This window comes from Solea solea, chromosome 5 (assembly GCF_958295425.1).
Source record: "Solea solea chromosome 5, fSolSol10.1, whole genome shotgun sequence".
Classification (NCBI taxonomy): Eukaryota; Metazoa; Chordata; class Actinopteri; order Pleuronectiformes; family Soleidae; genus Solea; species Solea solea.
Genome location: NC_081138.1, coordinates 24,458,011 through 24,476,844, shown reverse-complemented (window position 1 = coordinate 24,476,844; position 18,834 = coordinate 24,458,011). Strand labels below are relative to the sequence as shown.

The following is an 18,834-nucleotide window of genomic DNA, read 5'->3' as shown; positions in this document are numbered from 1 at the left end:
TTATACCAAGCAAATTGAAGCTTACATTACAACATATCCGGAGTGGATTTTTAAAATATAACAATAAAATAAATAAAAACAACAGCTATCTCTTAAGAATGGGTCAGTGTCCAGGATTGAGCCGTTATTATCCCAGTTTTGTCACATGGTGCCACTGAGGTGATTTGTTCAGGCTCTGGTCGACTCCCGTCTGATGCACTTCAACAAATCACTGCCTGAGGTCTGGTGAACCGGTGAACCCCACATCACACTCGTCTCCGTCTCCCACTCTGACGCCCACACGGCTCACAGTGACTGCGGCGTAGCTCCCAACGCAGATATCAACCACGGAGCCATTTATAAAGCTCAACTGACCAGACGTCGGCCACGCCGCCCTCGTACGATGTTACTCTGTCACACTATGGACAAATGATTTGACCCTGACGCACCCCGGGGTCCTTACTCAACTTGTTATCATTGTGTTTGCCTTAATCCCACATGTACATCGATATATATATATATAATAATATATATATATATATATATATATATATATATATATATATATATATATATGTATATATATATATATATATATATATGTATATATATATATATATATATATATATATATATATATATATAAATTTGTGTCAGATGTGATTGTGTTGTTGGAATTACATCCCTACATCCCTCATGAATATACTAACATTATTCTTTCCCTCTTTAACCGTGTTGGAGTCCAAATAAATGTCAAATATTGGTTGATAGTTTATTATTTTTTAAATTATTATTAAATCTGCCATCTTATTAGAGGTTATTCTGAATTTTCGTTGATATCCATCATAAAGGTTTATTTTGATTTTTTCTCATTCGTTAGTAAAATCATGTAGCCCCGCCCATGATAGGTCAGAACAGGGAAGTTTTTCAACCCTAGTCTGACAATGGATGAATCATTATGTTAAAAATTGCTTGTTAGAAATTACTGAGATACTTTGTTATTAAAGTGCCCTCATTATCTTGGATCGGTGGATGCCTCGCTGTTAAAGTTACCCCTTTAACACTGAGCGTATCGCCAGGCGGCACGTTTGGACGAGCGCTCTTTGCGTTAGCTTCCTCACGCGGTGGTTTGTGCTATCTGAAAAATTCTAATGGTTTCTGAAAGCTGAGAACGTGCACTACCGATGCAGGAAGCCGGCAAATCAGCGTCTTTCCACACTCACAGAGCGCTGGAGAAACGGAGCAGGGAGCATTGAATTTTTATCAAATATCATATTTTGAGACAAATGCTCGAAAAATTCCATTGGAAGTAGGTTTTATATTGGTCAAATTTCAAAATGAAAATGCAAAATCTCTTATTCATGTACAACTAGTGTAACAAACTCACACTTTTTGATTTCCTTAATTTTAAACTGTTAATACACTCTCTTAACGTGCAGTAAATTGTAAATAACTGGTATTGAAAGTTCTAAGTGTTATGGAAAAATGGGCTAAAGCAGCTAAAACTTGAATAACTGCCAAGGCCCAGCAGTTCTCTTAAATTCAACTGAGTTTTACAGATAAGCAAACAAAACAATGCAGATTATCAGGGAAAAAAATTAAAATTGGGGAAAAAAAACATTGAATCTGCCAATCCTATCTATGTATCTAAACACATCCTAACCCTCTACAATGTTTTGATTGAGTAGTTTCTCCAAAATCCAGCTTTCAACCAACAGAGGGCCACAGGTGAACCCACAACCTTCTTGGTCAAAGGGAAGAAGCAAAAACACACATCCTGAGTGAAGTTCCTGTGAGTCAGCCTCCTCGACAATAAGATGCAGAGTAAATGAAAGGTGCTTCCCAACAAACTCCCACAAACGCTGCACCAGTTGAGTTCATGCTGGCACTGCAGAGAACAGGAGCCACATTACTGTAACCTGTCGGAGTATCACGCACGGACCGGCAGCCAGGATGAGACAAGCCAGTATTGTGTTACCATTACTATTCTTACTCGGGGCCGACCGCAGACACCGCAGCTGATGAAAAGATTGATTGGAGCAGGTTACATAGACACCTGATACTGTTGAGTTTGACTTCATTATGTGTTTTGTGATTAACGGCGTATCGGCAACAGTGTGTGACAAAGAACAGAGCTGCACTCTAATCGTGAAATCAGCCTCATCTCTCGCAGAGGAAAGTTTGCTATTGTTTGCTATAAGTTACATTTGTATAACACCCAATGCGGCATATAAGATTTCTGGGGGGTTTGAATGTAACATTTTGATGAATTGTTCCGCGTGTGTTAAAATTAGCCTTTCTAAAAAAGAATTTGTTCTATTGCCCCAACCAGATTTTTGTGCCTATAACAAGCAATAAAGTTAAAAAAAAAAAAAGAATTAAAAAGAATTTCCAAAAAAAACTTACATGTAAAGAAATGCAAACATTTAGCATATTCACAGTTTGCATCGAGGTCAAGTTGAACTATGCGTTGTATAATAAAACGCGTAAGTTTAAATAAATTAATTTTGGGCATATATTTTTGTGTATATACTGTCCTATAATTGCCCTAAAATTATTTAAGGAAGGTAATGTGGGTGTGATTTTATTCAAGGTAAATGTTGGGAACTGAAGCCTTTGTTGTGGTTACAAAAAGTCACTTTTTTTTACATATATGGTTCTTTTCATTTTGTTGCTTAATACATTTCATTTTGAAGTCACCAAAGGTTTTTGAGAGTGAGTTGAAGCGGACCACCGGTTCAGCACCCACAGCTGTAGATGTGGAAAAGCCGACACACTGTTTCATGTGCAGGAAAAAAAAGGGTTATCACCTTCCTCAAAACACCAGAAATGGCAACGTACATTCAACTTAAATGCGAGCATCATCATTCTGGTTCAGAGCTCACAGATTTCTGTAGTTTGCAGAAACTTGATATGAACCTGGTGACAGTTTTGCTAATATTCCTCCTCTACTACCAGCTATACATATATATATACATATAAAGACAATACTTTCAACAGCAAACATTCTGGACTATAGCAGTAGTAGTCCATCACCATTTCTATGGCAACAGTGGGGGAGAAACAGGAGCAGGCCTGCACTTCTCCCTTCATGTCAGTACTGTATGTATCTCATTATGGTTGTGCAGTGTGGACAGAAGAGCTCTGCCTGCTCACCACAGCTTTATTTATTTTCCTGTCTTTCATCTGCAAACCACGACCAATCTGTTTCAGAGGGAAATCCACTCTGTGTATCCCATAGGTGTCATTTAGGACGGATTCCATGGAATTAGCGGACATCAAAGTGGAACCATGTGACTGTCTGTGTGTCCATGTGTCTGTTCTTGTACCAGCACCTGTGATAAGGCTCTGTGTGGATACAGAGAAACTGGAAACTCCCTGACTTTTTATTTCTTAATGCATTTTTGAGCAGCAGCAGAATTAATATATATCAAGAAGGTGCTGCAGAAAGTGTTGTGATGATGCCAAAGCGATTCACAACTTTTAACATTGTTAAAGCTGCAGTAGGCACAAAAAAATAGCTGATTATTGGGTCTCAACCTCATGTTATTAAATACTAATGAGGCCCTACCACGATATGACCACAGACAAACACATTCAGTTTAAATGCAAACAGATGATCCGAGTCAATTCCTTCATTTCTGAAACGCTCTGCACATCTGACACGTATTTTATTGCATTCATTGTAGAAAACTTTCCACCAAAGGGACAATGTGCATGCAGCTGTGGCGTACAACAGCCAATAGGAGCACATTCACTCTCTGAACTGCTTTGTGATTGGTTCATGTCTCCCATCACTGGCCAAAATACCCCTGAGGCAGAAGTCTATTAGTTTAGTCATTTAAATGCTAAAATGATACCATGGAAATAATGACCAGTAAGACCCAAAAGATGTCGCCTACTGCAGCTTTAAAACATCACTTATGAAGGCAACATAAAGATGTTGTGTTTGCATTATACCGTATTAAAAATCAAATGCATTTATTCACTCTGTGGTAAAAAATAAATATCTAAATGAAATACTGCCGTAAAAGACAGCACACACTCGTCATTTCTACTTTTTTCTAGAAGGGAAGAGTCTTTCACATGTACTTGTTCCTGTCACACACTCACGCACACGAAACTGCAATTTAAGGGAGGATTTTTCAACTTGTGTACATACCACACGGAAGAAATATGCGTATTTCAGCGTGTGCTGTCAAACTATGGAATATGCTGCTTGACGGGTTTAAGCAAATTCTAAATCAATTCAGCCAGAGATACTTAAAAACAAAATGTGTGAAGTCCAATGCGAGGACGGGCTGCTGTGATAACGGTCGTGTTATTCCCTTTGCTTTTGTTTATGCCTCCACTCGTCTTTTTTTAAATAAAATTTGAATGTTTATATGCTTCATTTCAGTTTAATTTTTGGGTGGCAATATAATATTTGAAGGCAGGTACGGGGTGACGTCCTTTAACATTCACTTCAACGTACTTCTCTTTGGACTCTATTCTCTTGTGTTTTCTTTCTTTTCTTTCATGTTCCAAATAAATCCATTCACTCATTCACATGAGGTCCGAGGTCAACCTGAGACAACGCCTTCGTTTAAGGCGCTCGTCGTTGATTAAGTGAAGCGTCGTTCGGCAGTCGTTGATGAATGACAAGTACGTTGAATGGTGATCCCTAACCTGTTAGAAAAAACTAATAACATTCTAGTAAACAGCAGGACCACCAACACGGCTGAATTTGTTTCTGCCAGTGTTTATCTTACAAGGCCGCACGCCACCACAGCAAAAAAAAAAAAAGAAAATGGAGAGCTCATCACAAAGTCCTTAAGTGGGTTCTCGCTTTAATCTTGTTCTTTGCCATGTTCACAAAAATAAATACAATTGTTACATGAACGCTAATTACATTAAAAACATGCTTGTGGTGTGCTCTTTTTTGTTTTTTTGGCCTGCTTTATGTTTTTTTTTTTTTTTTACACACAAAACCTTGATGAATTTCTGCAAATGAAACGAGTAAATGAGTAAAAGCTCCGAGTTGTATCGAGTAAAAATCACAAAGAAGGCTGACTTCTGAAATTTGAACTTCTAAGCCTCTTTGATGTGTTCTTTTTTTCTAAATCTACAAAGCACTTTAAAATATATAAGAACTGAACAGAATAAACAGAAAATTCATAAAGCAATGAAAGTGCTCACATTGTAAATATTTTGAGAATGAAATATATCACGCACGTCGTCGTATTTGTCTCGCTGTAACTCTACACAACAACAATAATAGGCTGGTGGTTTGAACAGAGAGCACATATGGTATTTTCTGTGTTTTATAGGCCAGAATCAACACCACTCAAAGTAAAAATGTGATTATCAATCACATGATTTGATTGATAATCACACTTTTCACCTTGCTTTAAATCAACCTGTCTATTTACACAGTTTCCAACATTTGGCGTCACCGAGATTTCTGACCACATCAAGTCAAATCCTCCTGTGACTGCTCATATTTGCTTCTTTTTTCTTTAGTTAAAAGAGAGAGCCGGGTGAAGTTGACCGATCCAACATGAAACATCTGCCACCTTTACCGATTCTTCAATCAAATTGCCCGTAGCTACGGGCTCGAGCTGGGGCTTTTAAAAGAACTATTTCACCCTAATACAGTACATGGCCCATTACCAAATGGCCATTCATCACATTACAGCCCTCGCTCTGCAGAGAGCTGCCAGTGTCTCAGCCAGCGCAGCAGGGCCACAGTGCTCTCTGTCTCCAGTCAGGACACACTTAGCAGCTCGTCCACTTTGCCATGACTGTGTTTACGTCAGGAATACACAAATGCAGCCCGCCGCGGGCTCTATTAACGAAGCGAGAAGAAACCTAGGCCCGATACACTGAGCGTACACCGAGTAAACCTTCCCTCACATTACACACTGTGCTGTATGGACGGTATTTGTCATGTTGCATGGTTTGACAATTGATGGTTTGAACTTTTCTAACTAAGCACAACGCATGTCACTAGGATCACATGTGTGAACTCACGGTTATGGACCAAAATGTGACTTATTTACACGTCTACATTACATAAGTGCACGTTAGTGTATAACGATGGAGTTTTTATCAAATATCATGTTTTGAGACAAATTCTCGAAAAATTCCATTGGTAGTAGGTTTTATATTGGTCAAATTTCAAAATGAAAATGCAAAATCTCTTATTCAAGTACAACTAGTGCAATAGACTCACACTTTTTGATTTCCTTAATTTTAAAACGGAAACACTGTTCGCTCAGTTTGAACGGGGCAGCATCAGTCGTTGCTGAACTTACAGATTTCAGGGTTGCCAAAGGTCAAGATCAGAAAATAAGGAACAGTGGGTTTAAAATGAACATACTGTTACCATATTGCACTTTACACACAGAGGGAGAGGGCCTGACAGCAGGAGGAGGATTTTATTTTCCCCTCATACAAAGCACACAGTGGACTAATGAACATTTGCACTGACTTGATGATCGAAAATAAGGAAACAAAGTGTGTTCCCTGTCTGTTCAACACAGAACACGTCTTCTTATCCGTCAAACACGGACCCCGCTTTCGGCACCGACCCCAGACATTTGGCTCCAAATCATAGCAAAGAGTTTCAGCTCGTCAACGTGGTGACAACAATAACAACCACCCGGGTGTCAGTGCGGGGCTGAAGAGCACGTTTATTTCGAGCATGGGAGAACATACACAGTCCATTTCTCAGCTTTGTGACGTATTCACTGCGGCAAACGTAGATGAAGCACACTGGCACACGCTGCTACGCGTCAACACACCACGCACAGCATGACGACTTCTCTTGCGCACTTGCCCGACTGACTACTCACGATACACGCCAATCAAAATGATGCAAATGTTCCAGCACAGGTGTGACAGTACAACGTTCAAATGGAGCACTTGTGAAAGACTGCTCTCCCCACTGTTGGTGTTTTCTGTCGAAGAGAACAGACCCACCCCCCGGCACTAAATGTGTACATATCACTGCAGCCTTGGCGTTTTAACTTAACTTGTGGTGATTTTGGCCGAAATGAGGAAATGAGGGTGATGATAACCATTTCCGAGTTTTAGTTTTAGGTTCGGGCCCAGTGAGTAAGCTGTGGTGAGCACTGGAAGAAGTTCATCAACATCCTCTCCTTTAAAAACACACCAACGTTTGGTCTGTTGTCTGATGCTTGGCCGACATGGAGAAACACACCAGGATGTCCTCACGCCACACACAAATCCATATAAATACACCATGTCGCACCAGAAAAACACCAAAGTTTGCTTTCAGACCACAGTCTGCTGATTAGAAGAAGCTTTCGCTTTCTATGTTACACGGCACTACCGATCTAAATTTTCAAATTCAAATTCTTGCAAATGAGAACATACTAACAAATCAAATGATTCCCAGTGTGACCTCTGCGATGAAGATGCTAAATGTTTTTCGAAAGAGGATACGAACGCAACAATCAACGAACAGTTTCATAAAAAACACAGACAACTATGTTTTTAAAAAAATCACAAAAAATAAACACTCTCGCCAAACCTTTAATTAGCTGGACGCTGCGCACGTCAGCTGGAATTAAGGAGCTTCAGGCCCAGCTGTGGTGAAGCCTGATTACTTAATAATATGGTGATAAACACAACTATCAATCAAAGCCTCTGACAGGACTTACAATTCAGGAGAGATCAGCCAAAATAAGAGCTGCTGACTCTCTCATTGTGGCGGTAACTGAGTGTGTGTGTGTGTGTGTGTGTGTGTGTGTGTGTAACAGGCTGTGCAGTCAACGATGGAGTTACTTGCACCGACGTAGTGATGGAAAGAAAGAAAGAAAGAAAGAAATTGTCACTTTAATTTACAGAGGGCAACTGCAGTGAGTGCAGTCTGGAAAACAACAGTCGAGGACGACGACAATGACATGTTTGCGACGCGGCTCTGAACCACAGTAAACAGCTGTGATGCTGCGGGACACAGGGATGCTGCCCTCACATTTACAACAGAGACATTTTATCACACAATGAGGACATTGTCACTGTAATGTTTTATTTCACGACTAACCCTAACCTATGCACATGAGTCGCTTTAGTCTCACAAAATGGAGACACGCTGAAATTGAAATGTAAAGACTTAAGCAGCATCGACACATTTCAATGTCATCTCAGTCACACTCACTGCCTTTAAATGTACATTTATTGCAGGGTTTTTTTTATCTTTATTACACTTTATTACTCAAACTAAATTAATCTAGAATATTGAGATTACTATGTAGACTTTGAGTTCAGTTGGGAGATATTATTAAACTTTTTATATTTGGCATTTTAGAACCTTTTTAAGAGAAAAAGAGTTACACGCAGTATTGTTGCTGTTAAATGAAAACATAATGAATGTCTATCTAGTTTTAATTTTAAATATAAATCTTTTTTTTGCTAAACCTTTTAAATATTATTTAAAAGGTTTTTTCTAAAATTCCCTTTAGAGATAATATTCTTGGTGAATTGTTGGGACAGAATTCTGACATTACCACACTCACAAAGCACAAAGGTGCAGTTATAGAATTAAAGATTTCAGATTCATGAACAGTGCTCACTTTTATTAAACATTTTTTTGCAACACAGTTAACCAACACATTCAGTTCACTTCAGTTCACTTGAGTCGAGTTCAGTTGAAGGCCTCTTCCCGTCCTGATTGTCATCAGTAAATAAAGTTTCCTGTGGCTCTCACAATACTGTAATAAACAACCGGTCACTTCACTCAGACCTCATGAAACGATTGGCTGGTGAAGCTGTCGGTTACTCACCGACCTGTCGCTCTGTGCTCAGCCTGTCTCACAGCATGTGACCTCCAGCCAGAGAGAAGTGGTTAATCTGAAGTTAGAGAGCACAGTTTTCACAGAAGAAATTCAGCATAAGTGTCGTCTGTCAAAATAAACTAATATTATGATTAATTATAATAATACTCTTTAAATAATTATGTGTGTATTGGGGGTGCTCTGTACCATTTTATTCCCACTCACTGTGCAGCATGGGTAGGAGTTATTTGCATTGTAAAAATGATATACAACATATTTTATGCCCGTTACAACCTGAGTTCATTTATGTTGTTCACATCTTTTATGGGCCCAGTGATTTTGTTAAAAAGTAGAAATCTCTTTCAAGAATCCACCTGTATGTGTCTTTGTTGTTTCCCTCTCACTCAGTGATCAGGATAAAAGCACATGGTGTACAGTACATGCACATTTATCCAAACGTCTCGGGTCGAGAATCTTCGCAGCAGAGACGCGACGTGAAATACATTCAGGTTCTTCAAGGTAAATCAGTGCAGTGCTCAGGGACTGCAGCTACTCTCTGTCACCTCGCCACTTTTAGCAGACCGTGGCTGATTTCCTTCCTTGCGTGACTCCAGAGTATAAACATACATCCAGAGTGACTCATCACTATTTCTCACTTCCACGGTCTGATATAAACACAAGAGGGGGGTCAGGGGTCATGCTGAGGTGGTGAGTGGGTGGGTTGGTGGGTGGGGGCCCCACTACGTCTCTCTCCATAAGACATCTTCCATTCTCCAAAGAATTCACGGCTTCCTGTGGCCAAAGCCGCACGCCTGCCCACTCCGGCCTAGAGGAAGGAGAAAGAGAAACACAGTTAGAAATAGAGAGAGAGAAGCACAGACTGGCTGGATGATAGATTACCTTCTATGCCACGCTGCTCTTCACCAAAATGGAAAGAATGCAGTCGTGATGAGCCTGTTATCGCTTTTCCCCCAGACAGGACAAGAATAAGAGGAAGGAGGTGAAGTGGGATTAAAGAGAATGGCATAAATTACCATCATACTGTGTGTCCTCTCCTGGTAGATTGAATTATCAGTTATGAAACTTAATGTAAATATGCCTGCCGACTCTGGCTCCGAGGCCAATTGGCATTTTATGAAAACGCGATGTCTCCGTCCTGATCGACACTTTGGACTCCTGAGACCTGAGCTAGTACAGGGTAGTCGGTGGAAGGGAGGGATCGCCACTTCCTTTCAGGCCCCAATCTGAAGAAGGGCCAAATACAGTCCGACATCAATCACTTTGCTCTCCACGGCTTTTCCCAGTGCCATTGTTATAGAGCAGAGCAGCGGAAAGAGGCCGGTAGCAGGTGGAAATAAAAAGCCCTTTTACAACTGCGGGGTAAGATTCCTCCCAGAATCATCACAACATTTACACAAGAGAAAAGAGAGCAAACGTGTGGCTGCCAGCGCACACACACACACACACACACACACACACACAGACATACAGTATATATACAGTATAAGCACACACACTCACATCTTTAGTCAGCAACCGTCTCTTATGCACTGACACATTCAGCAGAAGCCGCAGCCAGCGACAACACAGACTCACACACACACAAAAACAGACACAGACACGGACGCACATAAACACAAGAGCACAGAAATAAAGACACAAAAAAACACAGAGATGCAGACGAGACAAATTACAATATATGTCATCTCAGTTGAAATAATGTATGTGCAACCACCCTATTAAAATGACATGTGGTGGATGATTGACATGAGCTCCTGCAGCTGATTTGTGTCTCAGATGCTCAAAAGAGACATGGAGTCATGCTTTTGTTTTTTGTCATGAGTCAAAACACAGACACGGAGACAAACACACAGGTTCATGCAGCTTTTCTTTTTAGAATATTTAACTGACTTGCATTCATATGGACAGCCTATAAAAGCGCTATAACTTTAAGGTAAAGGCCCATAATTTACCTTAACCTAATAATAATCACCATGCAAATCTTAGCCTTAAACTTAACCAGTTCCTTATGAATTAGGTTCTGCCTCATTTGGACCAGGTTTTGGTCTCCATGAGGACTACTGGTCTTGACAAGGTCAGTGTTTATGCCAAACATGGTTGTACAGAATTAACAAATACAAGTATGCACACACACACACACACACACACACACACACACACACAGAATGAAGAGAATGCAGGATAACCACACTGCTGTGTTTGTTTTGTGCCGTTTTAAGTTTGACACTCAATGAGATTCATCCTCAATAATAATAAATCATCTCTTTTACTTTTGGACTCAATAAATGGAACCTTGGTGACTTGACCATAAAAGGCAAACTGATGAGTAGAAGTCCCAGCGTGTCTCACGAGTGTTGTGCATTTTATTGCTGTAGCTCTGTGAGTTTTGAGGCATGAACACGTTCTTTTTTCACATGCAACACACTCTCTGATCATTTAGCCAATTTTCTTTTTTTTACTTTAAAGAGAACATTATGTAGTTTGACCCATGTGCATCTTTATTCTCTCTATACCTCCTGCTCTCTGTCCGTCACTCATTGTCACTGGACCATTAATATTCTCACTTTTACTTGAAAGCACGTTGTACTTTTTTTATTTGGGTTTTGAAACAAGTCAAGTTAGTTAATTATAGTGCACGGTTAAAACCTTTCACGTTTTGTATATTTCTTTTGAGCGGCTAAACTTAAGCATGTGTGTGCGTGAACAGCGAAAAAGAAGGACATTTGACACAGAAAATGAAGCTGTGTTGAAAGCTTCTTGCAACTTTTAGTGCATGCCCACTTAATGCGGGAATAAATTCAGATTTGGTGAAATAAACAGACGTGGACACAGACGACAACTGCTGCACCACTAATGTGAACTTCCTGCTCTTCTTCAGAACGACTAACAGACTGCTCCCTCAGTATTTGTGAGTCTCGTCTTTATTCCAGCGTCTCTCTTTCCTCTTGTTTCTTTTCCGTGGCACTGCCCACGTCACCCACCGCACCTCTCCCACATCTGTACTCTCCTCCACTTCTCTCTTCACTTCGGATCATGGTCTAAAATCTGGCAGGATCGCTGTCACACGATGCCCATGCATGTGATGCTTCGCTGGGACCCCCCCTTCACTCAGGAAATGCTCTCGGCCTTTTTCCCACCCTAGTGTTCCGCTGTGGAGAGCTGGGCATTACAACTGAATCCAGTTACCATCCCAAAAGCATTCCTGACTGATTCCAACCACTGGCCTGGCTTTGAGTTCCCACAGACAATGAGGATATGCCCTCATTTTAAACTGGACTGGAGCGCTGGGTATCAAGTTGTGAACTACCAAGCTCTTTATGGCAGAACAGAGAAGTTTCAGCTCCACAATAGACAATTACAAAGCCTGCTCGTCCCCCCCCCTTCATTCAATTTGTGGTTTAGGTGGGTTCAGTTGTGCCCGGATTAAAAATAGCCAGGCAATTCCAGACAAAAACTGCATGGGACACGAAACACACATTGCACAAATGATATCTCCCATTGTGGTGTACTGTTTGGGAATTCTTAATTGCTTTTTCCGAAGCAGCTTGCCACAGGAAAATCCCCCTTCAGAGTGAAGAAGAAAAAAAAAAGGGTCGGTGAGCTGTGCGTAAACACCACAGATATTTTGTAAACAAGCATGTAAACCCATGTCGACTGATATGCACCCATCAAACTGCCATCAGGGCCGTATCAAAGGAGCTTAACCTGCAGTGGGGCCGGCTGTGGCCTGCATCTGTGCTCTCTCTTTTGTGTCCTCTGCTGTGGTTTCTGCTTCAGCTCTTATTATTGATGTCTCTCCCTGCATCAGACCGACCATGATGGACCGACCCTGCATGGGAGGTGAGCAGGGCTGCAGGGTGGGGCACCAAACAGGCTCCCACTCACTGTGTGGGACTGATTCGTCTCAGCAAGGCCACAGAGGAGCAGCGAGGCGCAGTGACATGACGCAGAGCGCCAAGGAAGTGTCTGAAGGAAAATCTCTTTGTGCTTTTTTGGCCTTATAAGGGAGTGGACAGCAATGCACATTAAAAAAAAAAAATCTATACACATCTGGTGTCTAAATGATTAATTTGCTGTCATATCTGCAAAGGTGGTCACAAAAAAACATGGATGCATTCACATGAGGGGGGAAAAGGAACTCTTGTAATTCAGTTTATTCAATGAAACAAACTGAATTCTACATTTTGATGGCATAACAATGATAAATGATTTTGAGAAATAAATGCCCTCTATGTCCTGCTTTGAATTAACATGTATCCTGAATACAAACACCACAGAAGAACATATAGAAGCCTCCAAATGCATAACTTTTCAATATTTATTCAAAATGATTTGGTTACTTCTTATGTCACAGCCAAATATTGAACGCTTTTACCCACAAATGCTACGTTTTCTTTCATTCAGCAATATTATTAGCCCATATTAGATCATATTTCATACAAAGACGACCTACACTGAACCCACACAAACACCTTTCTCTTCACGAACTGACCTTGAAGTCCAAACTTGGTGTCACCTTAAATCTGCTCACATTTTTTGTTGCTTTATTATTATTTCTCTCTCTGTCTCTTTTCCTGCTGTTCACAAAAAAAAGAAAATCAACTTGCCAACTTGCTGAAATACCAATTTGCTGTGAACAGGTATTTAAAATAGTGGAACAATTTCCCCTGCATGTGCGAACCACATTTGGACAGTTGGGTATTTGTGAAACCTCCAGACCTGCCAAATCCTCACCGCTGCTGTCCTTCACGTCAAATTATGTGGTGCTGCGTGTGATCACAAAATAAACCAGGGAATTTTACATGGACTGTGCCTTTATTCTATTTTTTTTTTTTTTTATCATATAAAGAGTTTTCTTCTAAACACCAGGCTGTCAAGAGGAGAGAATTGTGAAAACAGAACCAAATCTGCTTTATTGTGTTATAAATAAATAAGCACAGATATGATGAGACAGTGGCAGTGGACTATCTTTAATCTGAAAACACCACAGCTCTTACATTAATGTTTATATCTATGACTCATGTGTTTTGGTATGATGAGCTTTTGTTTTTTCAGACAAAAATAGATGATGATTATTATGCTCAGTGCTTCATGATTCAAGAAACAAAATGTTTAACACATTTTACAGAGCATTTTTATTTTCTCTGCAGCAAGATTCAGGTCAGAAATGTGTTTAAACTCAATGTTCTGTTTAAACTCAAACTGTTTTTGTTTTACATCATAGTGACTAATCAATTAATTTAATGCAGATCTTAATTCAGTTTTATTAAAGGTTTTATATCATAAGATGGTGACTGCAATTTGCAATTTTTATTTTGTAAATGACCATAATAGGTTTCCATGGACACAACGCAGAACAATTGGCTTTATGTGTAAAAAATAAATAAATGTACCACAGATGTACTGTTTGTTTGTTTTAAACAGAACATTAAAAGAATAGCAAGTTAAATGAAAACTGTGGATTTAAATTTCTTCAGTTATTTTATGACAATTATTTAGTGTGTATTTGAATGTGTATTTATATATTCTATATGTGTGAAAGCTTTTGAACCAATGGAATAGAACGAAAATTAACATCTAATATTAGAGTAGAATAGAAAACAAAAAAAAGGTTTTCCTTGATATTTACATATACATACATATATAAATAAATACATACATATATACATATATGTGTATATATATACACATATACACACATATACATATATACACACATATATGTATATATATATATATATACATATATACACATATACACATATATACACATATATATACATACTGTATAAATAATTAGGAAATATAAATGCCAAACAAAACTTAAAGATATAATGACGCCATCACTGCATTCAAATGCAGTTTCAAAAATTAATGAAAAACTTCCAGGCTCTCTCACCTGTGACGTAAACCAGTCTGTAAACACGCGAATATAAACTTTATAAAGTCACCTCATCTGAATGCCAGGCCCACGTATAGGCCTATAATATAATAAGTGTAGCTGGTGTGAGGCCACGCAGTGCCTGGCTCAAGGACACTTCAGCAGTGCGGATGTTTGCAGATCAATCCTCTCACTCTCAAACATGGACATTGAACTCATCAACACATGAGAGGAACTACTTCTCTGAGCGCCTGGACACGCAACAAGGCGCGGGGCAGATATCTCACCAGGCAAATTAAAAAGCCATATAGCGCGCACTCGCGCTGCGGCTGATTACTGGAGAGGGTGGTGCCCATCAAACACACTTCAGACCCATGGAGCGGCGCAGTGCGCGCAATCAGCGGTCTGCTAGCAATCCCGTCCTTACTCGTTCACATAAACACCACTTCAACGAAAATATACACGGCCACCTACAGCGCAGGGAAAGTGATGAGGGGGCACCGTGCACCTCTGCATTACACTGGTTTCAATTAGAGCGACAATGCAGGCTGCACTACGCAGGCGACACTGCTGAGACAAAGGAGCGAGAAAACCAATTAGGACGCGGCCCAAAATAATTCAGTCAGAGACAGTGAAAAAGGTGCTATTTCACTTACAATGTTTTTACACACACACACACACACATGCATACATGTATATGTAGAGAGAGAGAGAGAGAGAGATGTCGTGATGGCATTTCCTACAAATAATAGGAATCGAATTCAGAGTTGAATTGTATGTTTGTTTCATTTATTGCACAACAACACACTCTTTTTAGCCTCTATATGTAACACTGGCGGTTTGAGCGATACAGTTGTTCACATTGTTTCCCCTTAATAAAGTCAGCGCTATATGAACTCTGACAAATTTGTGTTTTGAAAAGGAAAAATGTCACAAAAATAACAAAATCCTTATAATTGCATAAACTGATAAATATGCGAATTTGAATTCTCACATTTTACACCTAATGGCGTGTTTTTAAAATGAATTCAAACAATATAATTCGGTTTAAAAATAATAATAATACAAACAATATCAACGTTATTTAAACGTGATTGTTGTAAATAAGGTCAAATGCATACGTTATGTGTTTGTTCTTGATTCACATGTTTAAATGTTCACATCACGCTACATTGTTCAAAGAATCCGCTTCACAACTTGATTCAAGTTCATGTCGGATGAACCTACGTCCTCGTGTTGATCGATCACTCTGTCCCACTCCAAACAAAGTCCCCGCGGCCTCTCGGTGACCCCCCGCGGCCCTCCCTCGCGCCACTGTCCAGGTTTATTTCTCAAAGATTATTGTCAGTAAAGAAAATCCTGATTATTTTTTTTATCTCAGAGACACTTTGGGACTCGCGACTCGTGTCTCAAACAGTTTTGTGACCAAATCAAATTACACTGCTGAGCTGCAGCTGTTAGAGCTGTAATCCACCCGCTCTGTTGTCTAATTGGTGTGACTAAGCAGTCATTTTGTTACTGTAGAGTTAACCATGTTGTGACTTTCTCTGATAAGAGTACACAGCCTCTGATATCAACACGATATTAAATATTTAAAAAAGTTTAAATGAACCCTCAAATAATATATTTCATATTGAAAAAGAGGCCTCACAGTGATGTCCAGATTGTGGGCCTCACTGATGTGTCTCGTGCACTGAATGTAACCAGTGAGAAACACTTGTGTCTGTAGTCATGCGGATTATTGCGACAGCGAGATTGTGCGCGGGTTCAGACCTGGTTTCAGGGCACTAAATAACGGCGGGGACTGTCCGGAAAGCCTGTCAGGACTGTGCGCTCTGCGGTGTACCTCCACCTAAGTGGCGGAGCATTCCTGAGGATGCAGCGCTGTCAAACATTTCATGATGGGACGTCATGGAAAAGTGCATGACTGCCGTCTGCGTCGCAGTTACAGGGGAAGCTCTGACCTCGGGAGTCGAGCCTCGGTAATGACAAACGAGATCTGCCACCGATTCTATAATGACACAAATAAGGCCGTTTACATGAGGAGAGTATAAAAATATGGAAACATTCCTTGGCAAACAAGGGTTTTTGGGAGTTGTTTTAAAGGCTACGAGCAAACTTTGATTTCTAAACAGCGACGATGGCTTTATTTATTGTTTCATATATCAGAATACTTCAATAGCATGCGAAGTAGTAAAAAGTTTAAAGATTTTTGCTGCTTTATTTTGGGAAAGAATGCTACAGCAGGGGGACGCGCATCACTTCCACCGTGCGTAAACATTGCAAACACTGGCGTTGGATGGACAAGCGAGTGAAACAAAAATATAAAAAGGTTCATATATAACGAAGAAAGAATAACATGACATGGGGGGCGAACGAGCGTGTGAGAAAAAAGAGGGGTCTTAATGGAATGAAGTCATCAGCGGTAATTAAAGGCAGTGGGCAGAGGGAGGACGGGAGCGCGCCTGCCTCTGGTGCGCGCTGGGTGGTCCTATACGCTGATAAATGTGTGGCCCTGCACTGCAGGCGAGTGGCCGAGCAGTCACCGGTTAAAACAATACTCACATTCATTTATCCAAGGCTTTAACTCTCCCTGCAACAGCAAAAACTAACAGCGGCACGCCTGTCACCTTTGGGTCGACAAAGACAATCCAGCAATTAATTGTTTTCTCGCTTCCCTGCGGCAGAAACGGCAGGTTTCCGTCTGCGTTTTAAGACTGACAGTCCCTACAAACCCATGTCATATTTTTACAGTATTACTTGTTATTATGCTTTCTTAAAATTTAATACATAATTATTGTTTGACGTATGAGCATTTTACGCACATTCACTGGAATTTCTAAACACCCTGTCTTTTTACGCACAAGACCAAAAGTGCAAGGCTGTCCATCTAGCTATTTCCTAGCTCCGGTATTATAAAATACAGCGTGAACCAACAGCCGTCAAAGGAAAAACAAGAAACATAACGCCGACAGAGATCAAAAAGCACAGCAGAGCTCGTCTAAGTGAAAACACGGAGAGGCAAAAGGTTTGCAGGCTGCAGCTATCGAGCTCTCCAGGGAACAATAAGCAACCTACTGTCAACAGTTCTAGGTTATGGACTGATCGACTTTCAGTAGCTCCTGGGCACAGCTGCAGAAAAGCCAGCAATCGAACTAAATGTAAGCTTTTCTACCTTGGAAACAAACACACAAACAAACCGGTGCGCATGATCTTCTGCGTAAATTATAACTTGGTAACGGCAAAAAAAAAAAAAACATTATTGGGACATAATGTGGGCTTCGTTTTTCTTATTATCCCATAAGGTATTATGTCACATTTACTGTCTCACATTTTCCACTGTGGCACACGTGCTGAAGCGGCCACGACTCTCCATGGAGGAATCGTGACAGTAAAGCAGTCTATTCACTTACTTTATTTTCCGGATCTTTCGACGGTGAAGTGCCTGCAGGAGTTGATCTCAAGTCCCAGTCCGAGTTTCTGTGCTCACAGCTCGGCAGTTCGGTGCGCACCCCTCCTGCGTGCCTGCGTAAATATTATGACTGCATTACACAAACAATATTCGTGCGTAAAAATGTCCTGCATCTGCACCAGGCGCTACGGACACGCGGACATATCGCATCAGATTGCGTATTAACTGATCTAACGGGGCTTTTGCTTGATTTTTTATTTAAAGAAGGCCAGGGAAAATGTTTACATTTTGCTGTATAAACATCCTGCCCATGTTCCTGTCTATCTTTTACAGAAATCTGGAGGGTGGTTTTCAATAAGAGGGGCATGTTCTCTGCTAAATGTTTTTGTTTTTTTTTTACATATAAAAATGCTTTATGAAATATTTCAGTCGTTTAATAAGCAGCTGGAGACTTGACCTATTTGCTGTATCCACAGCAGCCATGTGGCCTGAACTGGAGAGGAATCTGAAAACTTGTAGTTTATATCACAATATTCCATGTCAAAAATAATGAATAATAATTTAAGAAAAATAATAAAACCCTATTAGAAAACGGGGGAAAACAAACGGTGCTTCTAAAAAGGTCCTGTCCATGTAGTAAATAGTCCAATCATTAATATATATATATATATATATACATATTTAGAAAATTTTAATACTCCAGATCAAATAAGGCTGTATAAGCTCTTAGGATCTATGGGATATATACATTCCCCCCATTT

At 40.2% G+C, this 18,834-nt stretch overlaps 1 long non-coding RNA gene across 1 annotated transcript; it reads right to left on the bottom strand.

Annotated features, from left to right (window-relative positions):
- Window positions 1-9,144: 9,144 nt before the first annotated feature.
- Window positions 9,145-18,689, bottom strand: LOC131459760 (uncharacterized). The gene is made up of 2 exons (XR_009240273.1): window positions 18,075-18,689; window positions 9,145-9,585 (listed from the first exon to the last, which is right to left on the bottom strand). It is a non-coding gene; the product is annotated as an uncharacterized LOC131459760 (long non-coding RNA).
- Between the last annotated feature and the right edge of the window lie 145 nt (window positions 18,690-18,834).